Source organism: Pogona vitticeps, chromosome 3, assembly GCF_051106095.1.
Source record: "Pogona vitticeps strain Pit_001003342236 chromosome 3, PviZW2.1, whole genome shotgun sequence".
Lineage (NCBI taxonomy): Eukaryota > Metazoa > Chordata > Lepidosauria > Squamata > Agamidae > Pogona > Pogona vitticeps.
The window spans coordinates 226,308,484-226,329,611 of record NC_135785.1 but is presented as its reverse complement, the minus strand read 5'-3'; the positions used below and the strand labels follow the sequence as shown (position 1 = coordinate 226,329,611).

General features: G+C 43.3%; 1 protein-coding gene across 50 annotated transcripts in view; it reads left to right on the top strand.

Moving 5' to 3' along the window:
• BBX (BBX high mobility group box domain containing) overlaps positions 1–21,128 on the top strand; it is a 164,152-nt gene that overhangs the window by 76,989 nt on the left and 66,035 nt on the right. The window contains exon 4 of one of the 50 annotated variants that reach the window (XM_078389890.1): positions 14,116–14,209. The exons of the other annotated variants lie outside the window; for them this stretch is intronic. The gene's annotated coding sequence lies outside the window, so the exon portion shown is untranslated. The remainder of the gene's footprint in view (positions 1–14,115; positions 14,210–21,128) is intronic. 50 annotated transcript variants of the gene reach the window in all.

Here is a 21,128-nt window from a genome sequence, read left to right as displayed (position 1 = left end):
ATTATACGTTCTTGAAAACAAAGTTGCTCCAAATGTTAGAAAAACTTGAAAAGTAATTTCATACGCCTGTGCTGCTGATTTGACTAAATCTGAAATCCCAAACTAAATAAGCTCCATTTTGGATTGGATTTAAATAATATTGTATCAGTTTGAATTGGTTGCTAATTGGTCTAAATTGCTTTGGAAAGATTTCCAAAGCAATTTAGAAATCTAGATACAAAAGAAAGCAAGATAACTTGTCTTCAGAATATTGTTGAACAACACTATATCAGAAAAACACTAGAATGGGGAGAGGAAGGAAAACAGGTCAGGACCTGGACATTTCTCATTGTTAGCTCTAGTTTATAATCTAGAGCAATAATCTCATCGGCACTGTCCAATTACAGCACTTTGTGGGAAGTAATAGTAATATTTCCAGTTCCTGATCTAGGTTACGACAAGCACAAAGTTAATCAACAGGGTTTTGCCTGTTTATTGGTGAATCAAATGCATGAGTAATTATAGGATGCTACTGCCTGTCATTGGAACAACATCCTAAATTTTAAAAGGCAAAACACTAGAGGGCAGTCTAGAACTTATTTTAGCTTTTAACAACTGGAATAGTAGCGTTAACAGAAAATGTAAAACATAAGTAGAACAGGTGCTAATTTGTATTTTTATGGGCTTAATCCTAAACTTTTCCCATGCTGAACTTTTAACAGCCCAGAAATAATGTGTAAGTTCAGTAAATTTATTGTTAGGTAAATCTGTCTAAAAGCAAGAGTACAGTCTAAAATGGAAATTATAATTTTACGTTTAAGAATATTATTTTCAGTTAAAACTAATGACATTTATTGTTGGTCCTTCTCAGTACTGTTTGCAGGTTTTACTACATGGGAAGAAAACATTGCTAGAAGAATTTCAGAAGATACTATTAGACTTTAGTTTTAATCTCAATTTCCTTGGTTATTTCAGAATTCCCTGGATGTATAGTGGCATTATTCTTAATACTAATGGCCCCATCCATCATGCAGATCCACCCACTTGATTCTAAGATGACTGAAAATAAATCATCTCAGATCCACACAGTCCATTTTTACTGCTTGTTGGTGTCACTCATTGCATTTTTTCCACATTAAAACCAACAGAAAGTCAGAAAGCTGTAAATGATTCAATTAGATGAAAGAGTGTCAGTTCCTGGAACCCATCCCTCTACTGTAGTATGAAATGATGCTGCTCTAATGTCAGGTGTCACTCTTCTTAATTGGAAGGAAATATAGCAGGAGGTGGAGAAGAATGCCTGTGCACTGATAGTGGCATTGGTGATCTAAAATTTGCTTCAGGACCTCCCATGACTTTAGTGAACTGCCAGTTTTACATTGCAGACCCGTACTTGTCAACTTGGAAGTAAATCTTGTGAATTGTGTTAGGGTTCTCCACGTAAGAATGGCCACTCTAAGAACCAGTGTTACCACAGGCTACTCATTGTATCACTGAATACATCATTTCAAGTTGTACAGGGTTTTTATAATCTTGGAGTACTGTCATAACACTGAATAATTGTTTGTAGTAATTTTTTTAAAATAAAAACATCTTTGTGTTTAAACCTGAGAATCTGAAGCTCATAGCTAAGTATTCAGAAAGCGAATATTAAGCTTTGTGGTTTTGTAACCTTATCTCAGCAACAGTGCTTTGGAATGTACAACTCTGACAATAAATGTAACTAACTAAAATGATATTTCATTTCAAAAATTACAAAAGTTGTTCTTAGAATCTCCAAGGTTGTTTGGTTCAAAGTTGTGTTTCTTTTTCATAGGAATAGACTTAAATAAGGAATAATAAAAAATAACCATCTCACATGTGAGATGTCTTTTCTCACTATGAATGGAAAATGACTTATTCTGTGTTACTTCAGAAACAGAACAGCTGGTCCTCAAACATGTAGGTGACATTTATGTACTGGAAAAATGAAGGACAAAAATTTAAAGTGCCGATTGAAATGGCAATGATATCCACAAGTCAGTTGTATGACTCATCAGTTATTCTAGATCTACAATAATAATGTTAGAATTTTTAAACATATACTGTGTTACTTTATAATATGCTTTATTTTTAAGGAAAAAATTTGAAACTTGTAGAATGCCTTCTTTGCCTACAATATTGATTTACCTAAAATCAGCTTTAAAACTTAAGTATATCTGCTGCCCTTGTCATAAGTTGGTCAAGATGTAAGGTCATTTTGGTGCTTTTGTTTAAAACAAACAATTAAAGTTAAAATTGTGGATAAAATCATTGAAACTTTAGTACATGTTTTTGAGTAGACTTTTTAAAAACAAGTAGTTGGTATTCTAGAACATTGAACTTGAAACATTCTAGATCACAATGTACAGGGCAGTGAGGATTGCTGTATGCTTACCTGTCTAGATTCCTTCAGAAACTGATGTGATCTACTTGGGACAGGTTTTGTAAGTTACTAAAACAATTGAAATATGGGAAGTCTATAAATTGTAGCATTAAGATTTTAAGTGTTACTGCTTAATTACTCAATGTTTCCTCTCAGAACACTGTGACCACTCTTGCTATTTTTATGAATAGTATTATTTTTTTAAAGAGTTCAATAATTCATTTTTTTCCAGTGAAATGATTGAAATTGGAGATTGAAAGCTGACAGTATTTAATATACATTTGCAGGTATGCAGCTTCATTTGTTTGATGCCATCTCAGTTTGAAACTATCTGTAGTATTGATTCTCTTTACACAACAGTGATTTATGCTATGTTGTGCTAAGTAGAACTTGGTCTTCACATGATTCATTCAAAATCTTAAGCGGTGCAGACAGTAAAGCTCAGAACTGAAAGTGCAGTGCTTTGCACACTTACCTGCAAGTATTCCCTAGTACTGCTCAATAAATGTGTGTAAGATTGTACTGTAAGAAATATTTGTGGCTAAGAATGGAAAAAGTTAGGAGTGGGAGCAGTTAGATGCTGGAGGTAATTTTTTTAAGTCATTGCAGATAATGCCATCTCAACATAAGGCCTCCCTGGGTAGTCTGGATATCATGAGTTTGGCATACTTCTTAGGGGTACTTAAGAATGATAAAGAATTCTGTGAACTGAGAGGAATTGTAAAAGTGATTGTTGCAGCTAACAGAAAGATCCTGAATAAAGACAAAATTCCATTGGTGAATCCTCCCCATTTTTTAAAAAATCCCTCCAGAAACTGTTTTCATTGTGGTTCCAGGTAGGTGGGAAAGTTAAAACAAAATAGTATAAAACTGAGTCTAGTACAATAGGATGGAAAACAAATTAAAGTGAGTTTCAACAGGTTTTACATTGTGGCAGGAAAATCTGTGCATAAGTATAAGGTTTGTAACACTATCTTGGCAGTGGTACATTTTAAAAGGACCTAGAGTTTTAATTGACCAGAAGTTTAACATGAATCAGCGGTGTGGTGCAGAAGTTAAAAAAGCAAATGCAATACTCAGTTGCTTCAATAGACATCTAAGCTGCAGACCAAGAGACATAATAGCACCACTCTGTTTTGCTTTGGTCAAACCTCACCTGGAATACTGTCTTCTGTTCTGGGTGCCATAGTTTAGGAAGGATATTGTCAAGCTGGGATGTATCCAGAAGAAGGCAATCAAGTCTGTAAAATGTCTGGAAATCAATTAGCAAAAAGAGTGAACATTAAGAAGAATTTGTTCGACATTGGAATGGACTACTTTGGAGGGTGGTGGAGTGTCCTTCACTGAAGGTTTTTGAAGTTGGATGGCCACCTGTCTGGAATGTTGTCATTATGGATTATCTGCTTTGGCAGGGGTTGGACTCCATGGCCTAGGGTCCCTTTCTGCTCTCCAATTTCATTAGTATATAAAAAGAACAGTTGGTAATTAAATACTACATGTCAGTTTCTGATTTCAGGCTTTAATTTGCTGAAATTCAGCAGTAATTTACCACTGAAGTTGGCCCTTTAAATCAATGGAACTCATGGAGGAATCGACCTACTAAATCCTCACTAATTTAATATACCTGCTGTAGTTGTGACTAACCCCTGGATTTCAGCTACTGTTTTTCAGTTTCAGATTTCAGAATTATGGATTTGTGTGAAAAATGCAAGCTTCAGAATAAGTGTGTAGGATAAATTTATTAAACCATCTTATCCACTCTGAAATATTTATAGGAACTTCAATGGAACCACATTGAAGGTGTTCCTCAGCATGCCTTGCAGTGTTGCAAAGGATATATACCTCAGCTACTGGATAGCTTGCTTCTCATAAAGGGAGTATAATTTATTGGGGCAACCCTGTAGTGAGGGATATTAACTACACCAGTGCCAGGGCTGATATAGCTATTGGGCTCATCTGAGACAATAAAGAGGGCTTTCAACACCTTAATTTGGGGACTTCTGTCAGCTACTGCTTTCCAATGTATCCTTTTAACCCCTTTGAAATACCTACATTTGGTAGGCTGGGGGAAAGTTGTAATCTAAGCTTCCTTTCTGTCTTCTTGGAAGTTCTTCTTTCCTTTTCCTTCTTGAAGGCTCTTCTTTCCCTAAAGCTCTTATATGTAGGATGGCGATGGCCATCCAACCTCTTTTAAAAACCTTCAGTGAAGGACACTCCACCCACCCTCCAAGGCAGTCCATTCCAATGTCAAACAAGAAGTTCTTAATGTTCACTCTTTCTGCTAATTGGTGCTATATTTATCAAGTGATAAACATGAATGAACATAAATAGTGATGAACATGAGTGAAACGTGAACAGGGATGTGACAGAAGGATTGGCATCACTCATGAAACCCACAGATACATATCCCTTTCTTCTCATCCATGTGGGAACAAATGACACAGCCAGGGGCAACTTAGAAAACATCAATCATATCAGACTTCAAAGCTCTGGGAAGGAAATTTAACGACTTTGGGTCCCAAATAGGATTTTTCATCCATTCTACCACTACTCAGAAGAGGAATAGAAAGGGAAAGGAAAATATTCTTGGCTGTGAAGATGTTATCTGCATGAGGGATTTGGTTTTAAGGATCATAGGCTAAGCTTTCTAGATGATGAACTACTAGCAAGAGATGGCTTTCACCTCACAAGGACTGGGAAGAATGTGTTTGGCCACAGCATGAAAAACTTCATTAGGAAGGTTTTAAATTGACTGGAAGCAAGAGGGAGACACAAGCAAAGAGGTAAGGATAGATGAAGACTCACGCACAATAAGAGGACTGGACCAGGCATTTCTAATGGTGGTCAATAATGACATTAACATTAATAATCATATTAATATAAATGTACAAAGCAAAGCAGGCACCATATCACAGTCTCTGGTATCTAAACACAAATGCCAGGAGTATGGGAAACAAACAAGAACTGGAAATTTTAGATCAGGAGGGTAAATGTGTCCTGATAAGAATAATTGAAACTTGGTGGGACAACTCCCACGATTGGAATACAGCAAGTGAAAGATATGATTTGTTCAAAAAGAACAGACAGAATAGAAAGGGAAATGTAGTTGCAGTATATGTGAAAAATACACATTCCTGCACAGAAATACAGGAGGAGAAGGAGACTGGCTGTCCCACTGAGAACATATGAATTAGTGTAGTTGGGACAAAAAACAAAAGGAGCATGGTAGTCAGAGTCTACTACAGACAGATCAATCAAGGAGAGGGTGCAGATGAAACTTTTGAAAAACAAATTGTAAGCATTTCAAAGAGGCATGATGTAGTAATGGTGGGAGATTTCAATTGTCTTGATATCTATTGGGTGGCAAATTCTGTGAAGTATGGCCCTTCCAAGAAATTCCTGGCTTGTGTGGCTGATAATTTTCTCCTACAAAATGGGAAAGAAACTGGAGCACTAGCTATCCTTGACTTGATTCTAACCAACAGAGACCACTTGGTGAAGTGGTTTATAAAGGGAAACCAAAGCAGACTATAGCCACACATATAGGTTGAATTTTTAAAAAACCAATTGGAACAAACTAAAAACAATGATAAGGTTCTTCTTCATGGTCTCTGTGAATGCACACAATTGGGTTTAGATTATGCCTGTGCAGCACTCCTCGGAATATTCTAGAGCTTAAAACATGTGATTAATAATACATTGCCCCCTAGCGTGCATGCTCCACCCGCCCTCAATACCTCAGTTCCTTTTTGCCACTGCTGTAGGACTTCTCTGTGTGTAGAGCTGTTTTTTTCTTCCAATTATCTCGTATTGATTCTGGTCTGGCTTTTGATTATCACTATCTCTCTGGTAAATCTTTGATCTTGGACTGTCTGCGGTTACAATTTTTGATTCTAATTGTACGTTGTTCCCTCGGTTTTTTACCTCAGACTCTTACCAGTTAACGTTTTGGATTACAGACTTGTTTCTGGTTGTTATTATTCGGATTCTCTCCTTTTGACTTGGATATGGGACAATTGTTAATGTTTTCCATGAGTCTGCCTTCCCTTTCCCCAAATTCCCCCCCCCATGATTTTGAAAATGTTATGGCCTCCTCAGGCCCATTCAAGAGGTGTATTTTGTGTGCCAACAAAATCCCCTTTAGAGACAGCCACGACCGCTGCTTATTTTTCTTGAGGGAGAGGCACCAGACTCAATCTTGTCAAGAGTGCAAGAAATTGAGCACATGCTCCATTCCTTAAATGTTCGCTGTGTGTTAGCATTTTACACATCAAGGACTAAGGACTTTCACACTTCTTCCAGATTATTCATATACTTCCATAGCCCACATAAAGGCTCTCCTGCCTCTTCACAGACCATTTCTAGGTGGATCATGTCTACTATCACCTTGACCTATGAACTGGCTGGCAAAACTCCACCAGAGGCATTAAAGGCAAACTCTACGAGAGCTATGGCTACTTCAACTGCCTTGTTGCGGAACTGAAAACGCCATAGAAACACATTAAACTTAGGTTAATGCGTTCCTATGGCTCCAAAACTCACTGTTATGCGATGTTTCCCCATCGGGCCACCATTTTCGTGCCCTCGGTAAGCGAGGAAATCACGCGAAAATGGTTGCAGCGGCCATTTTGGAACCGCCGATCAGCTGGCCGAAAACGCGGCCGGCACTGGGGCAGGAGGGCGGGGGAAGGCTCCCCCGCCCTCCTCCCGAGCGCACACTGGCTTTTTCGGCCGGCTGACTGGCGGGCTATCGGGCAGGAGGGGGCTGGAAGGCTCCCACCCCCTCCTCCCGAGCGCACACCTGCTTTTTCAGCCGGCTGACCGGCCGGCGATTGGGCAGGAGGGTGGAGGAAGGCTCCTCCTCCCTCCTCCTGAGCGCATCTAGCTTTTTCAGCCGGCTGACCGGCGGGCTATCGGGCAGGAGGGGGCCGGTAGGCTCCCCCGCCCTCCTCCCAAGAGCACGCCGGCTTTTTCAGCCGGCTGACCGGTGGGCTATCGGGCAGGAGGGGGCCGGAAGGCTCCCACCCCCTCCTCCCGAGCGCACGGCGGCTTTTACAGCCGGCTGACCGGCCGGTGATCGGGCAGGAGGGAGTGGGAAGCTTCCCCCGCCCCTCCCGAGCATACGCCTGCTTTTTCAGCCGGCTGACTGGCCGGCGATCGGGCAGGAGGGTGGAGGAAGGCTCCTCCTCCCTCCTCCCGAGCGCATGCCTGCTTTTTCTGCCGGCTGACTGGCCGGCCGGGTGAGGGGGTCGGGAGGAGGGCCACGGGGAACACCTGGTCCTTGCCCTGCCTCCCGGCTTTCCCCGAGCTACCCCTCACCTCCGTGTCCCAGCGGCAGCAACGGAGATGGGTGAGGGGTGGCTAGGGTAAAGCCGGGAGGCAAGGCAAGGCCTGGGTGTTCCCGGCGGCCCTCCTCCCAGCTGAGGCTCCCGCCCAGCTGAGCGGCGGGAGCTTCTGAAGGGGAAGCCCCCGCCGCTGCTCAGCTGGGCAAAAATGCCGGTGGTGGCTTCAGAAGGACCACCAGGGAGGGCTCCCTGGTGGTCCTTCCGAAGACACCACCGGCATTTTCCCCCAGCTGAGCAGCGAGAGCCGGTCAGCTGGGGGAAAATGAGCTATGGGGAAAAATCGCAAAGCGATTTTTCCCCATAAGCAACATCGCAATGCGGTCACAAAAGCGATCGCAAAAGAAGCATCGGTATGCAGATTCGTCGTTAAACGGGGCACCCGTTAAGCGAGGCACCACTGTACTTGAAACACTGTCATTCATAGGAGGGGCATGATCTGTTCTTGATCATTCCTGAGTGCAGGACATGTAACTCAAGTTACAGGAAGCCAGATTCTTCATCGTGGTCTTCTGTGAATGCACACAAACGGGTTAATCCGGCGCCTGCGTCAGTCCTCTCGGAATATTCTCGAGCTCTGAAAGAGAAAGTAACAGACGTAATACTGCCCCTATTGCGCATGCTCCCGCCCACCCCAGCCTCAGTTCCATTTCTCCGCCTGGTGATTCGGAACCTCTCTTACGAGCTCCGTTTTTCTCTCGTTCTAATTAAGATTTTCTACGGCTTTTTGGACTCGGACTGGATTCGGACTGTGTATTTCTACTGCCCCTTGACGCGGACTGTATTTTTCTGACTTTGCACTCGGTTTTTCCCTTTGTTGCCGTCGCTCCGCTGTTCCCGCCTTTTTTCCCTTCCCCAACGGCTCCCTGTACTCAGCGGCTTATGCCGTCAGGGCCCTTCAGCCGTTGTGTGCTTTGCTCTCGCAAAATACCGCACCAGGACCCGCATGATCGGTGTCTATTTTGTCTTGGTGCAAGACATCTAACTACGTCCTGCAAACATTGTAGGATGTTCACTAAGCCGGCGCTGAAAGCCAGACAACAGCGGCTTAATTACCACCTTTGGGAGTCGACTCTTTCGGCCACTGCACCTTCAGAGTCGGAGATGGTCTCCCCTTCGGCTACCCCGCGGCAAGAGGCAGACGTTTCACCTCAGCAGGGCCCTTCTAAGACGGGGAAACAGTCTAAGGCGCCCACATCTAAAAGAGCCCCCAGCAGGGCAAAATCTGCTTCTGCTTCTACGAAGGTGGCAAAACAAGGCAAAACGAAGTCCTCAGCTAAATCTAAGGACGTTACAAGCCAACTCCCGTCGATCTCTGAGTCCCTCCCATCTCCCATACTGGAGGACTCGTCGAGAGACAGGGCATACTTGTCGGAGACAGCTCCATCTCTGCCTCCTCGACAAGTTGAGCCGGTGATGCCTCCGGGCATCGTATCTCCGACACCTAGTCAGCTTGCAGGTGTCACCGCAGGCTTGACTTCGGCCCCTCTCAGCCCATCGACTCGTGGGCTGGGGTCCCCGGCTCCGTCGACCTCGACATCTCCTTCGAGGTTGAGATCACCCCGCGGCAAGCGCCCTGCCAAGAAGAAACATATCTTGACCTCCCGTTCGAGGTCAAAATCACCGCGAGGGAAACGGGCCCGCAAGAGGAGACATAATTCGTCATCCTCCTCATCTTTGACGTCGTCACGTGGGAAGCGTGCCCCCAAGAAGGCGCGTTCTGTATCGCATCGACGCCGAAACAAACACCGACGGCGAAAGCACGCATCTACCTCATCGGACTCCCATTCATCACGGAGAGCTAAACATCGTCGGCGCCGACATCGCTCCACCTCCACCAGTTCGACACCGACCGTCGGCGCAGGCACAAGACCAAGTACGTCTACATTGCCTCGACATCAGACACCTCCCCACCTCGCCGTCGACGTCGGCATCGACATCTTGACGTCGACCGACCTGCAGACGGCCGACCGCTACAGCCTTTGCCTCTCCCTCCCTTGGCTCCGTCTGCTACCCTACCTTCCTTACCACAACCTTCGACGTCGAACGCTAGGGTTGACGTCGATAAACCTCCACGGAAGAGAAAAAGGGATGTTTTCTCCTCCGATCCGGATGAGGTCTCTTCGGTTATGTCCTCCAACTCAGAACGGGAGCCTCCTCCACAGCCAAACCGGAATGCTCTTCCGGAGGGGGAGACAGTCGGCTCGGATATAGGAGATGCCAATGTATCTTCCCCCTCTGAAGGTTTCTCGTCCTATTCCCAGATGCTATCGCGTCTAGCTAAGACACTTAAACTGGAAATAGATCAGCCTGCACCCGCTACTGAAGATCTTATTTTTGGAGACATAAACCAAGAGAGGTCTCCACCTCCTAGTTTGACCTTCGTACCCGCTATTATGGACATAATAAAGCAGTACTGGGAACATCCCTCTGATGCCCCCTCTTTACCTCACAGGACTGAGAACTTCTATCACGTTCATGGCGAGGATGCCAAATTCCTTCTCAAACACTCGATTCCTAACTCCTTAGTTGTTGAGACCAGTTGCACCAAGCCTACTGGTAAATCACATGTTACCCCTACCAACAGGGAGGGCAAGAAATTAGAGATTATTGGAAGAAAGCTATACTCCCTTACTGCTTTCCTCATTAAACTCATCAATTATCAAACTGCCTTAGGGGCATACCAAAAACAATTGTGGCTAAAGGTTTTGCCTGGACTTCAACTTATCCCCCATGACGTTAAACAGAATTTCTTAAATTTTTATGAGGAGGCTCAGACTGTATCTAAGTATCAACGACTCTCAACTAGGCATGCGGCAGAAGCAGCAGCCAGAATCCTTATGTCCTCAGTCACTGTCCGTCGACATGCGTGGTTAAGGGCGGCTAATATCTTGGACGACGTGAAGAGCAAAGTGGAGAACCTCGCATTTGATGCCACTGGCCTCTTTAATGAAAGGACGGATACTCACCTAGAAGACCTCCATAAGGCTAAAAAGACAGCTAGATCATATTCTATTCAGTCTCAGCCACGTTACAACAAGCCTCAGTGGCGCAAGTCTTATGCACAGTATCAGCAGTCATCCCAATATTTCAAAGCTTACAGAAACTTACCTCAGCAAAGATCCTCTAGAGCATCATCTTCTGCTCCCAGTTTCAGGTCTCAACAGTCCCAGCGTAGGCGATCTTTCAAACCACCTGCGAAAAAATCCAAGCGTTATCTTTGACTCTCCAGGGCGTTCTCCTTTCAATCCAAGCACCACAAGACTTTCCCCCTTCTTGTCCAATTGGCTTACAATTACAAACGACACATGGGTCTTAAACATCATTGCTCATGGATACCAACTAGAGTTTATCGAGTTACCTCCCCTAGGGTTCATATGTCCCACCTCATTCGACATTGCTCTAGAGGAGGAGATTGCCTCACTTCTGCGAAAACAGGCCATCGAAAAGGTTCCCATAGCAGACTTAAAGGCCGGCTTCTACTCCAAATACTTCGCCGTGTCAAAAAAGGATGGGGGTATAAGGCCCATTCTAGATCTCAGGGTCCTGAATACTTACCTTCGTCCTCGCCGTTTTCGTATGGTCACACTCGAATCCATCATGCCCCTGTTAAAAAGAAACAACTGGTTCGTCGTCATAGACCTCAAGGACGCTTATTTTCATATCACCATCCACCCTCATCATCGCAAGTACCTGCGTTTTCTGTTTCGCGACACCATTTATCAGTTCCGGGCCTTACCCTTCGGGCTCTCCACAGCCCCTCGGACATTTACAAAGGTGATGGCTCCAGTAGCTGCCTACCTACGTCTTCAGGGTGTTCACATATACCCCTACATAGACGATTGGCTGCTGGTATCTCCCTCTCAAAGTCAAGCCTCAAGAAATACCAGATTGGTTCTTCGCTTACTGTCGAAACTAGGTCTCAAGGTCAACATGAAAAAATCCCATCTCAAACCATCCAAGATGGTGCACTACATAGGCGCTCGCATCGATTCCACCACCGCACGTGTGTTCTTACCCTCAGAAAGGATTCAAAAACTTCAAAGGGCGATAAGGAAGTTTCAGCCAGGGGCCCAGGTGACAGCGAGACACACTCAACACCTCCTGGGCCTCATGGCCTCCACGACCCCTACCTTGTCTCATGCGCGACTCAAACTGAGATCTCTGCAATCGTGGTTCCTGGCCCTGTTCGATCCCATGAGGGACAGTCAGAACAAACGTCTTCACGTGACCAAGGAACTCGCAACACAGTTACAATGGTGGACACACTCCCGGAATCTCAAGATAGGCAGACCATTCAAACCACTGAGATTGACTGTTCAAATAACTACCGATGCCAGCCCATTCGGTTGGGGAGCGCATTGCGGTTTGCACAAGATACATGCGCTTTGGTCTGCACAAGAGATCAGCCTTCATATCAACCACCTCGAAATGTTAGCTGTCATCAAGGCCCTCCGAGCATTCCTCCCCATGGTACGCGGTCGTGGTGTTCAAGTCATAACGGACAACACCACGACCATGTACTATATAAACAAGCAGGGGGGGGGGAGACACACTCTCACTCGTTACTGTATCTCGCAGTAATTCTATGGGAATGGTGTCGTATTCACCACATATTTCCAGTAGCCATACATGTTCCAACAGCGGACAACTCTCTGGCGGACCAGCTCAGTCGCCTTCCCTATCAAACACACGAGTGGGAACTCAACCCCCGAGTATTCCGGGACATATGTTTGCTGTGGGGCACCCCGACACTGGACGTCTTCGCGTCTCAGCAAAACGCCAAATGCGCCAACTATGCGTCCAGGGCAGGGATAGGCAACGGATCCCTAGGGGACGCCTTCATGCTCCGATGGAATCATCCTCTGCTGTACATTTTTCCCCCTCTTCCACTGATTCAGAGGGCACTGGTCAAGCTCCGCCAATCCAGAGCCAACGCCATATTCATAGCTCCTTTTTGGCCTCGCCAAGCGTGGTTTCCCACTCTTGTGAGTATGTCGTCGGAGATGAGGAGGCTGCCACAACTTCCAGACCTCCTAACCCAAGATGCTGGTGCCGTCCTTCACCCAGAGGTGGAAACCCTAAAGCTGACTGCGTGGAGGATCTCCCGCAAGTCAAGGAAGTGTTAGACAGAGCCAAGAAACCATCAGCCACTTCCTTATATAGACATAAATGGAACAGTTTCCTCAAGTTTACTGAAGACGGGCCTTGTTTCGTCCCCTGTATCACTTCCACATTATTGCTATATTTGCGACATTTGTTCGACTTCAATTTAGCTTTATCCACTGTTAAAGTTTACCTAGCTGCTATCGTGTCCTTTCAACCAAAAGACTCCCCTTCCTCCCGCTATTTTTCCCACCCTACTGTCAAGGCCTTTCTGAAGGGACTCGCTAATATGAGACCTCCCACCAAACCACCAGTTCCTCAGTGGTCTCTCCAGCTGGTTCTTCGCGCGCTTACACGGCCTCCTTTTGAGCCTATGGCCACGTGTGACATTAAACTGTTAACTCTCAAGACACTCTTCTTAGTGGCTATCACTTCTGCGAGACGTGTCAGCGAGCTAGCAGCTTTACGATCTGATCAGCCGTTTTTGCAGTTCTTCAGGGATAAGGTTTTGTTATACCCGGACCTCTCCTTTCTTCCCAAGGTGGTTTCCGAATTCCATCTCAACCAACCTCTTTCTCTGCCAACTTTGTTCTCACAACCTTCATCTGATGTCGAGCGCATGCTCCACACCCTGGTTGTCCGACGAGCCCTGGCTTTTTATGTTTCCAGAACCAAGGACATTAGAGCCTCTAACCGGCTTTTTGTTTGTTGCTTTGGGCACAAAAAGGGTTTACCAGCAGTGCGTTCTACCCTCTCACGATGGATTGTCAACACTATTGTTTTGGCTTATGAACTACAACACAGGTCTCCGCCCGACGGCTTGCGCGCTCACTCTACTAGAGCTGTTGCATCCTCTACGGCCCTTCTACATGGTGTGAATGTGCCAGATATTTGTAGAGCGGCCACGTGGTCCACTGTGTCAACTTTTATTACCCATTACAGACTTGACCTCAGGGCCAAAAGGGACACAGTGTTTGGGAGAGCCGTGCTGACATCTGTGCTGCAGTGACATCCCGCCATCCGGTGAGTAAGCTTGCTAGTCACCCGTTTGTGTGCATTCACAGAAGACCACGATGAAGAAAGTGAGGTTACTTACCTGTAACCATGGTTCTTCAAGTGGTCATTCTGTGAATTCACACAATCCCACCCGGCCTCCCCTCTATCTGTCACTGCGAGTATGTACTACATCAATGCACACCTGTGGCGAATAAATGGAACTGAGGCTGGGGTGGGCGGGAGCATGCGCAATAGGGGCAGTATTACGTCTGTTACTTTCTCTTTCAGAGCTCGAGAATATTCCGAGAGGACCGACGCAGGCGCCGGATTAACCCGTTTGTGTGAATTCACAGAATGACCACTTGAAGAACCATGGTTACAGGTAAGTAACCTCACTTTTTGGTTGAATATCAAGAAAATTGTCCTATCTGTTAGAGCAGTATGGCAATGGAACTAATTACAGTACCTCAAGAGATGGTGAGTGCTCCAGCACTGAAGGCATTCAAGAGACATTTAGACAACCACCTGCCATACATCCTTTGATTTGTATTCCTACATTAAGCAGGGGGTTGGACTGATGTCCTTATAGGCCCCTTCCAACTTCCCTATTCTATGATTCTATGAACATGTAAAATAAGCGTCTAAAGAAAAACCTTTATTTAAAAAAACCCTACATTTCAAAATTGCTGTTACGTTTGAGATTCTTGGGCAAAAAGAGACACTGATCAAAGAAAATTTGTTGCAGTAATTCACAATTTACAATAGTTAATTAGAAGAATTAGAATAAAGAAATTGTTGTGGATAATTGTCTCATATTTGTTAACATCTGTCATAATGACCTCATTGATTTTTCTGTAATTTTGGCCTGTTTTTCCAAACAGCATGCAATTATCCATGGTTTCCAGTAATAACTAACACTTAAATGTGTTAGATCATTACTGTTCTGCAGAGTCCATAATTCAGTGGTAAAAATAAGAGTTGTATTGGATCAAACTAAATCTGATCCAACACTTCGTTCCATCAGAGGTTCCCAAATGTTGAGTCCCTTGTGTTCTTGAACTACAACTCCCAGAAATGTTAGCCAGCATAGCCAAGAAACAGAGCTTCTGGCACTTGTAGTCTATCTGGGGCATCAAGTTTGAGTACCACTGGTTTATATGTGTATCTTTTGGATGACCACAACAGAATATGAATGCACGAAAACGCTCTTTCTTTGTGTTCCCCAGAGTCTGGTGTTGAAAAACGTACTGACTGATACTGGATATATCAGTACATTTCTACATATTTCCATCCCTAACCAGAAGGTTTCCCATAATAATGTAATTCTTCTTAATAGCACTTTCTTAATAGCGTCTGTGCCTTGGTCAGTTAGGTTCACTTCTTGTCATCCCTAGGTGGAGAGATGTTTGAGACCTTGGGCATGCCCCTCAAAGCAGAGTAGACGGGTCTGGGATAGAAAAGAATCCGAGCATTTTGTGTATGTGGCCTCCAAAATATTATTTTGACTTGCTCAAAAAAGTTTGAAGATTTTTGAGCATTTGAAAGAACTCTAGAAACCTAAATAGATTTTTTTGTAGCTTCCTCTTATTCCTCTTTACAGTTAGCAATAAAATAAAATAAATCCCTAACTTATGAGAAAGAGGGTCTAGTAGAGAGACAAACAGCAGTCTGGCTGTAAGTCCTGCTCAGTTTTATATCCTCCTTCAATCTTCTAGGATTACCCTACTGGTACTTTACCTTGTAAAATGAGTGGGAGACACTAACAGCAGGGCCAGCATCTCTCTGAGCTTAAAATAACAATTTCCTACACGGATCAATAGACACCTAATTTTCTCTGTAGATGGAACTACAAGTCTCATGATTGAGTCAGACACTACTACTTTTAAATATGCTCTGCATCACAGAAAACTGCCTTGAGTTGAATGTGATCATAGGTCTGTCTAGCCCAGTACTTTTACCGCTGACCACAAGTGCCCTACGCATGATAGCAGGCAGAGATTTTTTTTTCCAGCAGTCTGAACATGCCCAGAGGACTGAACCCAATATCTTGCATGTGTAATGCTTCTGATCTACCACTAAACTACAGCCCCCTCCCCTTTGAAAAAGGAGCAGCTAGATAGTAACAGCAGGGGCAAGTGAGCAGACCTAATTTCAGATTAACCCCCAACTTGGTGGGTCTCAATCTCACCCTGAATTGGAGTATGCTTTTTGAGTGGAAGGGGATTTTAAGACCCCTCTGTGCAAGTTCATCTATACTTTGAATGGACGTAATACTCTAGCCATTTTTGTCCATTTTGCTTAGGCTGGTGCATAGTGCCTTGTGCAACTATATGTGCATAGATGTATCAAGAATATGCATTTATTTTATACAAATTCAAAATATTATGAGTTGGACAATAGGTTACCATGAATCGATCTCCAGTCATGGGATTATCCTTCTAGCAGAAAATGGGCTAGGATTTTTATGATTTGTCCTGAAGCCAGAAAAAAGGTGTTTGGAGGGCAGTCATGTGGGTGGGTATCAAATGCTATTTGCTTTCTTTGATTTTGTGCTCAGGCTTTCCCGACTTTATTATTGTCACTGTTACAGTGTTGTCATTTGTGGTTAGCAGAGATATTCACTCTGAGAATTTAATAGCATATTATGCCAAGTTTATTATTAATATTAAATGTCTGCTGTTGCTGTGGAAGTGCCTGCTGGATATTCATTATTTGCAGGCAAAACTTTTTAAAAAGATGGATGTTATTTTAATTCCCTTTGTTGGATTTGAGTCCTGTAAATTATACATTCCTGTCTTACTGCTCAGTACACTACAGATTCTCGAATGTATTTAAAATCAAACAGCCATAAAACAAAAATGTAAATTCTTTAAAACCAGAATAAAAATGCCAGATAATCTTTGTCCATGCAGTTTTAAAGACTGAAAACCAATTTTTTTCATTACTTGGAAAAATCCCAGTAGAAGAGGACAATTTTTTTCATTACTTGCAAAAATCCCAGTGGAATACAAGAAAGAATGTATTGTTATTATAAGGAATTTTCTGGTGGTTGGCACCGGCATCTGTGTTGGGCCACCTGCTCTAGCCATGTGCCATATAGATTTGTCGGTTTTGAAGTCTCATTATGGACTCGCTAGCTGGGAATGATGAAGGTGGTTGTTCAACACATACAGTGGGTATTTAATAGGTAAAAATTACTTAACTGAAGTACTAGAGCGTGGGTTGAAACATAATTATCTTTGCATTTTGCCAGATTCAGTGGTGCCCTCCATAGCAACAATAACCCGTTCCGGAAAAAATGTTGCTATCTGGATTCGTCGCTATGTGAAAAGAAAATGCGTTTAATGCGTTCCTATGGGCTTAAAACTTACCGTTTTGCAAAAATCCTCCATAAGGCTGCCATTTTCGCTGCCCAATATGCAAGGAAATGGCTCAAAAACACTGCGGGTGGCCATTTTTTCTGGCGGCCATTTTGGAACTGCCGATCAGCTGTTCTTAAAGCATCGCTATGCAAAAATCGGTAAGCAAAACAGCTTACCGATCATTGCAAAGCGATGTTTTACCATTTGAAACATCGTTATGCGATAGCAAAAAAGATCGCAAAAAATCCATCGCTATGCGGATTCGTTGTTAAACGAGGTGCTCGTTAAGCGAGGCACCACTGTACTGGCAAAAGATAGGGAAGAAATCAAATGGAATAAAATAGGTAAGAGAAGAGAAGAGGAAAGGCGATAAGATGAGATAAGGTAGACCATATTGGGTGCCCTTTATCATATAGTAAATTTCAGTATCCTTACTTAATTGGAACATTCTAGTCTCATACATTATCACTAACAAAAGTACTTGATCCATTTCTTGGAATTATGCCACCTACATAGGAAAATATTTTTATTTCATATCTTTTTCTAGTACTCCAATTTTAAATTTTATTTTGTTTCATTTGAAAAACATTAAAATACTTTGGTGCAGAAAGCTTTCTTGTGGTTCCTGTGGATAATTTTGAAATATTTGGAGGTCCCCAGCACCTCCCCCCTTTCTCACCAGATTAGTTGATTTTAAAGAAATTTAGCTACTAGAAGGCACAAGGGGCTCATTCAGTAAAAATCTCTATTTTTGTAAAGAAAAAATAGGAGCCCAAAGTTCTTAGAACAGGCAGGCCTGGCCAAGATCCAGGGCTTCTGAAGATAACCTAATCTTGTTCTGATGGCCAATCCTAGGAATATATTAATTGTCATTTTGTTTATGTCTGCTCAGGTATTGCGTATATTACCACAATGATACCCACCATGCACACAGGAGATAAGAAATGAACAGGTTCAGGGAATCTTGAGGTTTTTAGAAGTACAGAAAAGCAAGAAGAAAAGAAAAGAGATACTTTTTCAAATCCTTTCAGGGAACCAGAAATGGGGGCATACCTCCATGGGCATAAAGTGCTGACTGACTGGCATTATATTTCCTAATCCTGTTTATTCAGAACTGAATCCCATCAAGTTCAGTGGAATTTGCTTACAAGTTTGTGTCTGCAGAACTCTAGCAAAAAGGCTACCTAGAACAGAAGTGATTTGTACCAGTGGATAATTTGTAGAGTGTCTGCAAGTCGGTGAATTTCTTGTTCTTTGTCTGTTTACTACGCATATTGTTGCACCCAGTGGACAGGGTCACCATATATCTAATGTGCTTTGTGAATTGGGGAGGAAAGTGATACATAGATGGGTTGGTAAAATCAGTACCCAGCTTGCCTGGGATGGGGGTGGTGGTAATTTGTAGACTGCATAATAAAATTGTAAATCATCCAGAGAGTGCTTTAAGCACTATGGGATGGTATATAAGCAGTACACTTTGCTTAGCTTAGCTTACTGTCATGCACTGATTTTTATATAATTTCTACCTGTGTTGTAAAGTGGGAAGCATTACAGGATTGAGAATTGCATTAGTGGTAAATTTTAGATGACTTACACAAACAAAAAATGAGCTAAGTGTACAACTTTGCAGTACATGTCCTCCCTTCAACTTAACGTCCTTGTACCTTGATAACTTGGATTTGGTAGGCAGACGTGTGGGGTAATTGATAACTAAATAGTACTTCCTTTTGAAAGCAGGATAGCTCCAAACAACTGTTCAGTATTTTTGTTTTTCTCTTAGAAGTGGAACATATGATGGATAGTGAAGTTCTATTAGCTTTTTGCCTTTTCGTGATAGAATCTTGATGCCTCTTTTCCCTTGTGTGCTGTAGATTTGTTGAGAATGCTTAATCCTTTAATTGGTTATAGGTGGTGGCACAATTCTCATATATATTCAGTGTGGAGTTCGCACGATGCAGTACCTGCTACAATGAAAATTGTTCTTTATAATTAGTATTCTGAAATGTCCCATACACAGAATAAAATTTCATATCAGGCAAAATCCAAAGAAACAAAACGAGACAAGATAAAAAATGTTACCTTAAAGAGTAGCTGTTATATTTTAATGTGATCTTTTGTGAACACATCCACTTTGTCAGACCTATGGAAACAGAAGGAAATGTTAAATGAAATACCAGTTTCATACAAAATATTGATTGGCTCTTGGATACACATTACATTTACATGCAGCAATTTATGGCTTCTGTTGTTTTAGGGCTCTGTTGTAAAAATTCCTTAGGAGAAAGAAAACACACCAGGCCTTGGCAAAGATGACAGGAAGGAAAGGAGAGAGGGGTGGTGCGAGATTCGAGGTAATATTTTTTGTAAGGACAAATGTCCAGCCATTGAAATATCATGAGCCAATTGCAGGATATTTTCTCCATTCCAAGGGTACTACTAATTGTCTGTTCCATTCTACATCCACGTAATACAACAACCCATCATGCATATCAAATCCCACACTTCCCACAGATACACTCCCTGCCTCCCCTGCTTTCTCCAAGCTCTCTTGTAGAGTTGAGTCGTCTTGCTGCCATAATCTCTGCGAGGTCTCCTGTAAAAAGTCAGTTTCGATTTCTCTTTCTGTACATTCTCCTTGCAATACCTCTCTTAATTTCAACAGTTTATGGGTTCCCACCCAGTCTCTTCCCAGCAACATTTCCCACGATAGTCCCGGTACAACCCAATTTTTAACTTCCTTCATACCCCTCCAATTTCTACGTCTGCCCATCTTATATGTTTTGGTGTCCCCATGTATGCAAGTCACTGTTAAGCTCTCTGCCAGAACAACCCCTTCCAAATTTCTTACAAGGGTTTTCCCACATCCTGTATCTACCAGTGTTTTCTTCACTTGTCCATTAACCTGCTCAGCCACCTCCCATCCATTCCGTTCAGACCCTTGCATCTGTAATGTCTCCGTCTGTTGTTCCACCCACGAGCAATCTGTCCCAGAGCAATTCCGACATACATGGCCTTCTGCCCCACACTCGAAACAAACCAGTCATCCAACTCTGCATCTCTTCCATCGGTCTGTAAACTCAGCAAGCTGTGATTTGAAGTTGATTGGTCTTATAGGTTTGGAGGCCATCGGTTCGAACACTCTCCCTCACCCTCATGCAGATGTTCCGTCACCAGCAACTCCACGTTGGAGAGACCCTGGGTTGTTGCCTGACACCATCTTTTCTCTTCTGCAATTACACTCCCAGGAGGAGGGACTTTCTCTGTTATAGTCCTCTGCATTACAGAAATCCTCCACCAGGTGGATCGCTTCCTCTAGCTCAGTGGTGTCGAACTGTGGCCCTCCAGATGTTCTTGGCCTTCAACTCCCAGAAATCCTGGCCAGCAGAGGTGGTGGTGAAGGCTTCTGGGAGTTGAAGTCCAAGAACATCTGGAGGGCCACAGTTCGACACCACTGCCTAGCTGCTTCAGATGGTTCTTCTGCACCCAACTTTTGATATTACCGCTCAACGTCGTTACTAATTGTTCTATTACTAATGTCTCTAATATATGTTCTTTCAACTTTTCATCAGGTCTCAACCACCATATCAAATTAGCCTTCATTCTTTGTGTTAACGGTCTCGGATATGTGTCTGGCTTCATTCTCAACTCCCTAAATCTTTTCCTATATGCTTCTTCCATTAGATTTAAAGTGTGTAAAATGTCAGTTTTTATACCTTCGTATCTAGCAGCCTCTTCGGGTGACAACGTATCAACTACTTATTGTAAAAACCCTGTTAGGCAAGGAATCAATACCAGGGTCCATCATCTTCACAATCCATCTCCAGATGGATAGTGCAATCTATATCCCTTGCTTACCAACTGTCAGGGAAACCACCAACTGAAGGGACATTCCATCAGAGCTCTTTCCACGTCAGTTGCCTTCCAACATGGCACAGACAT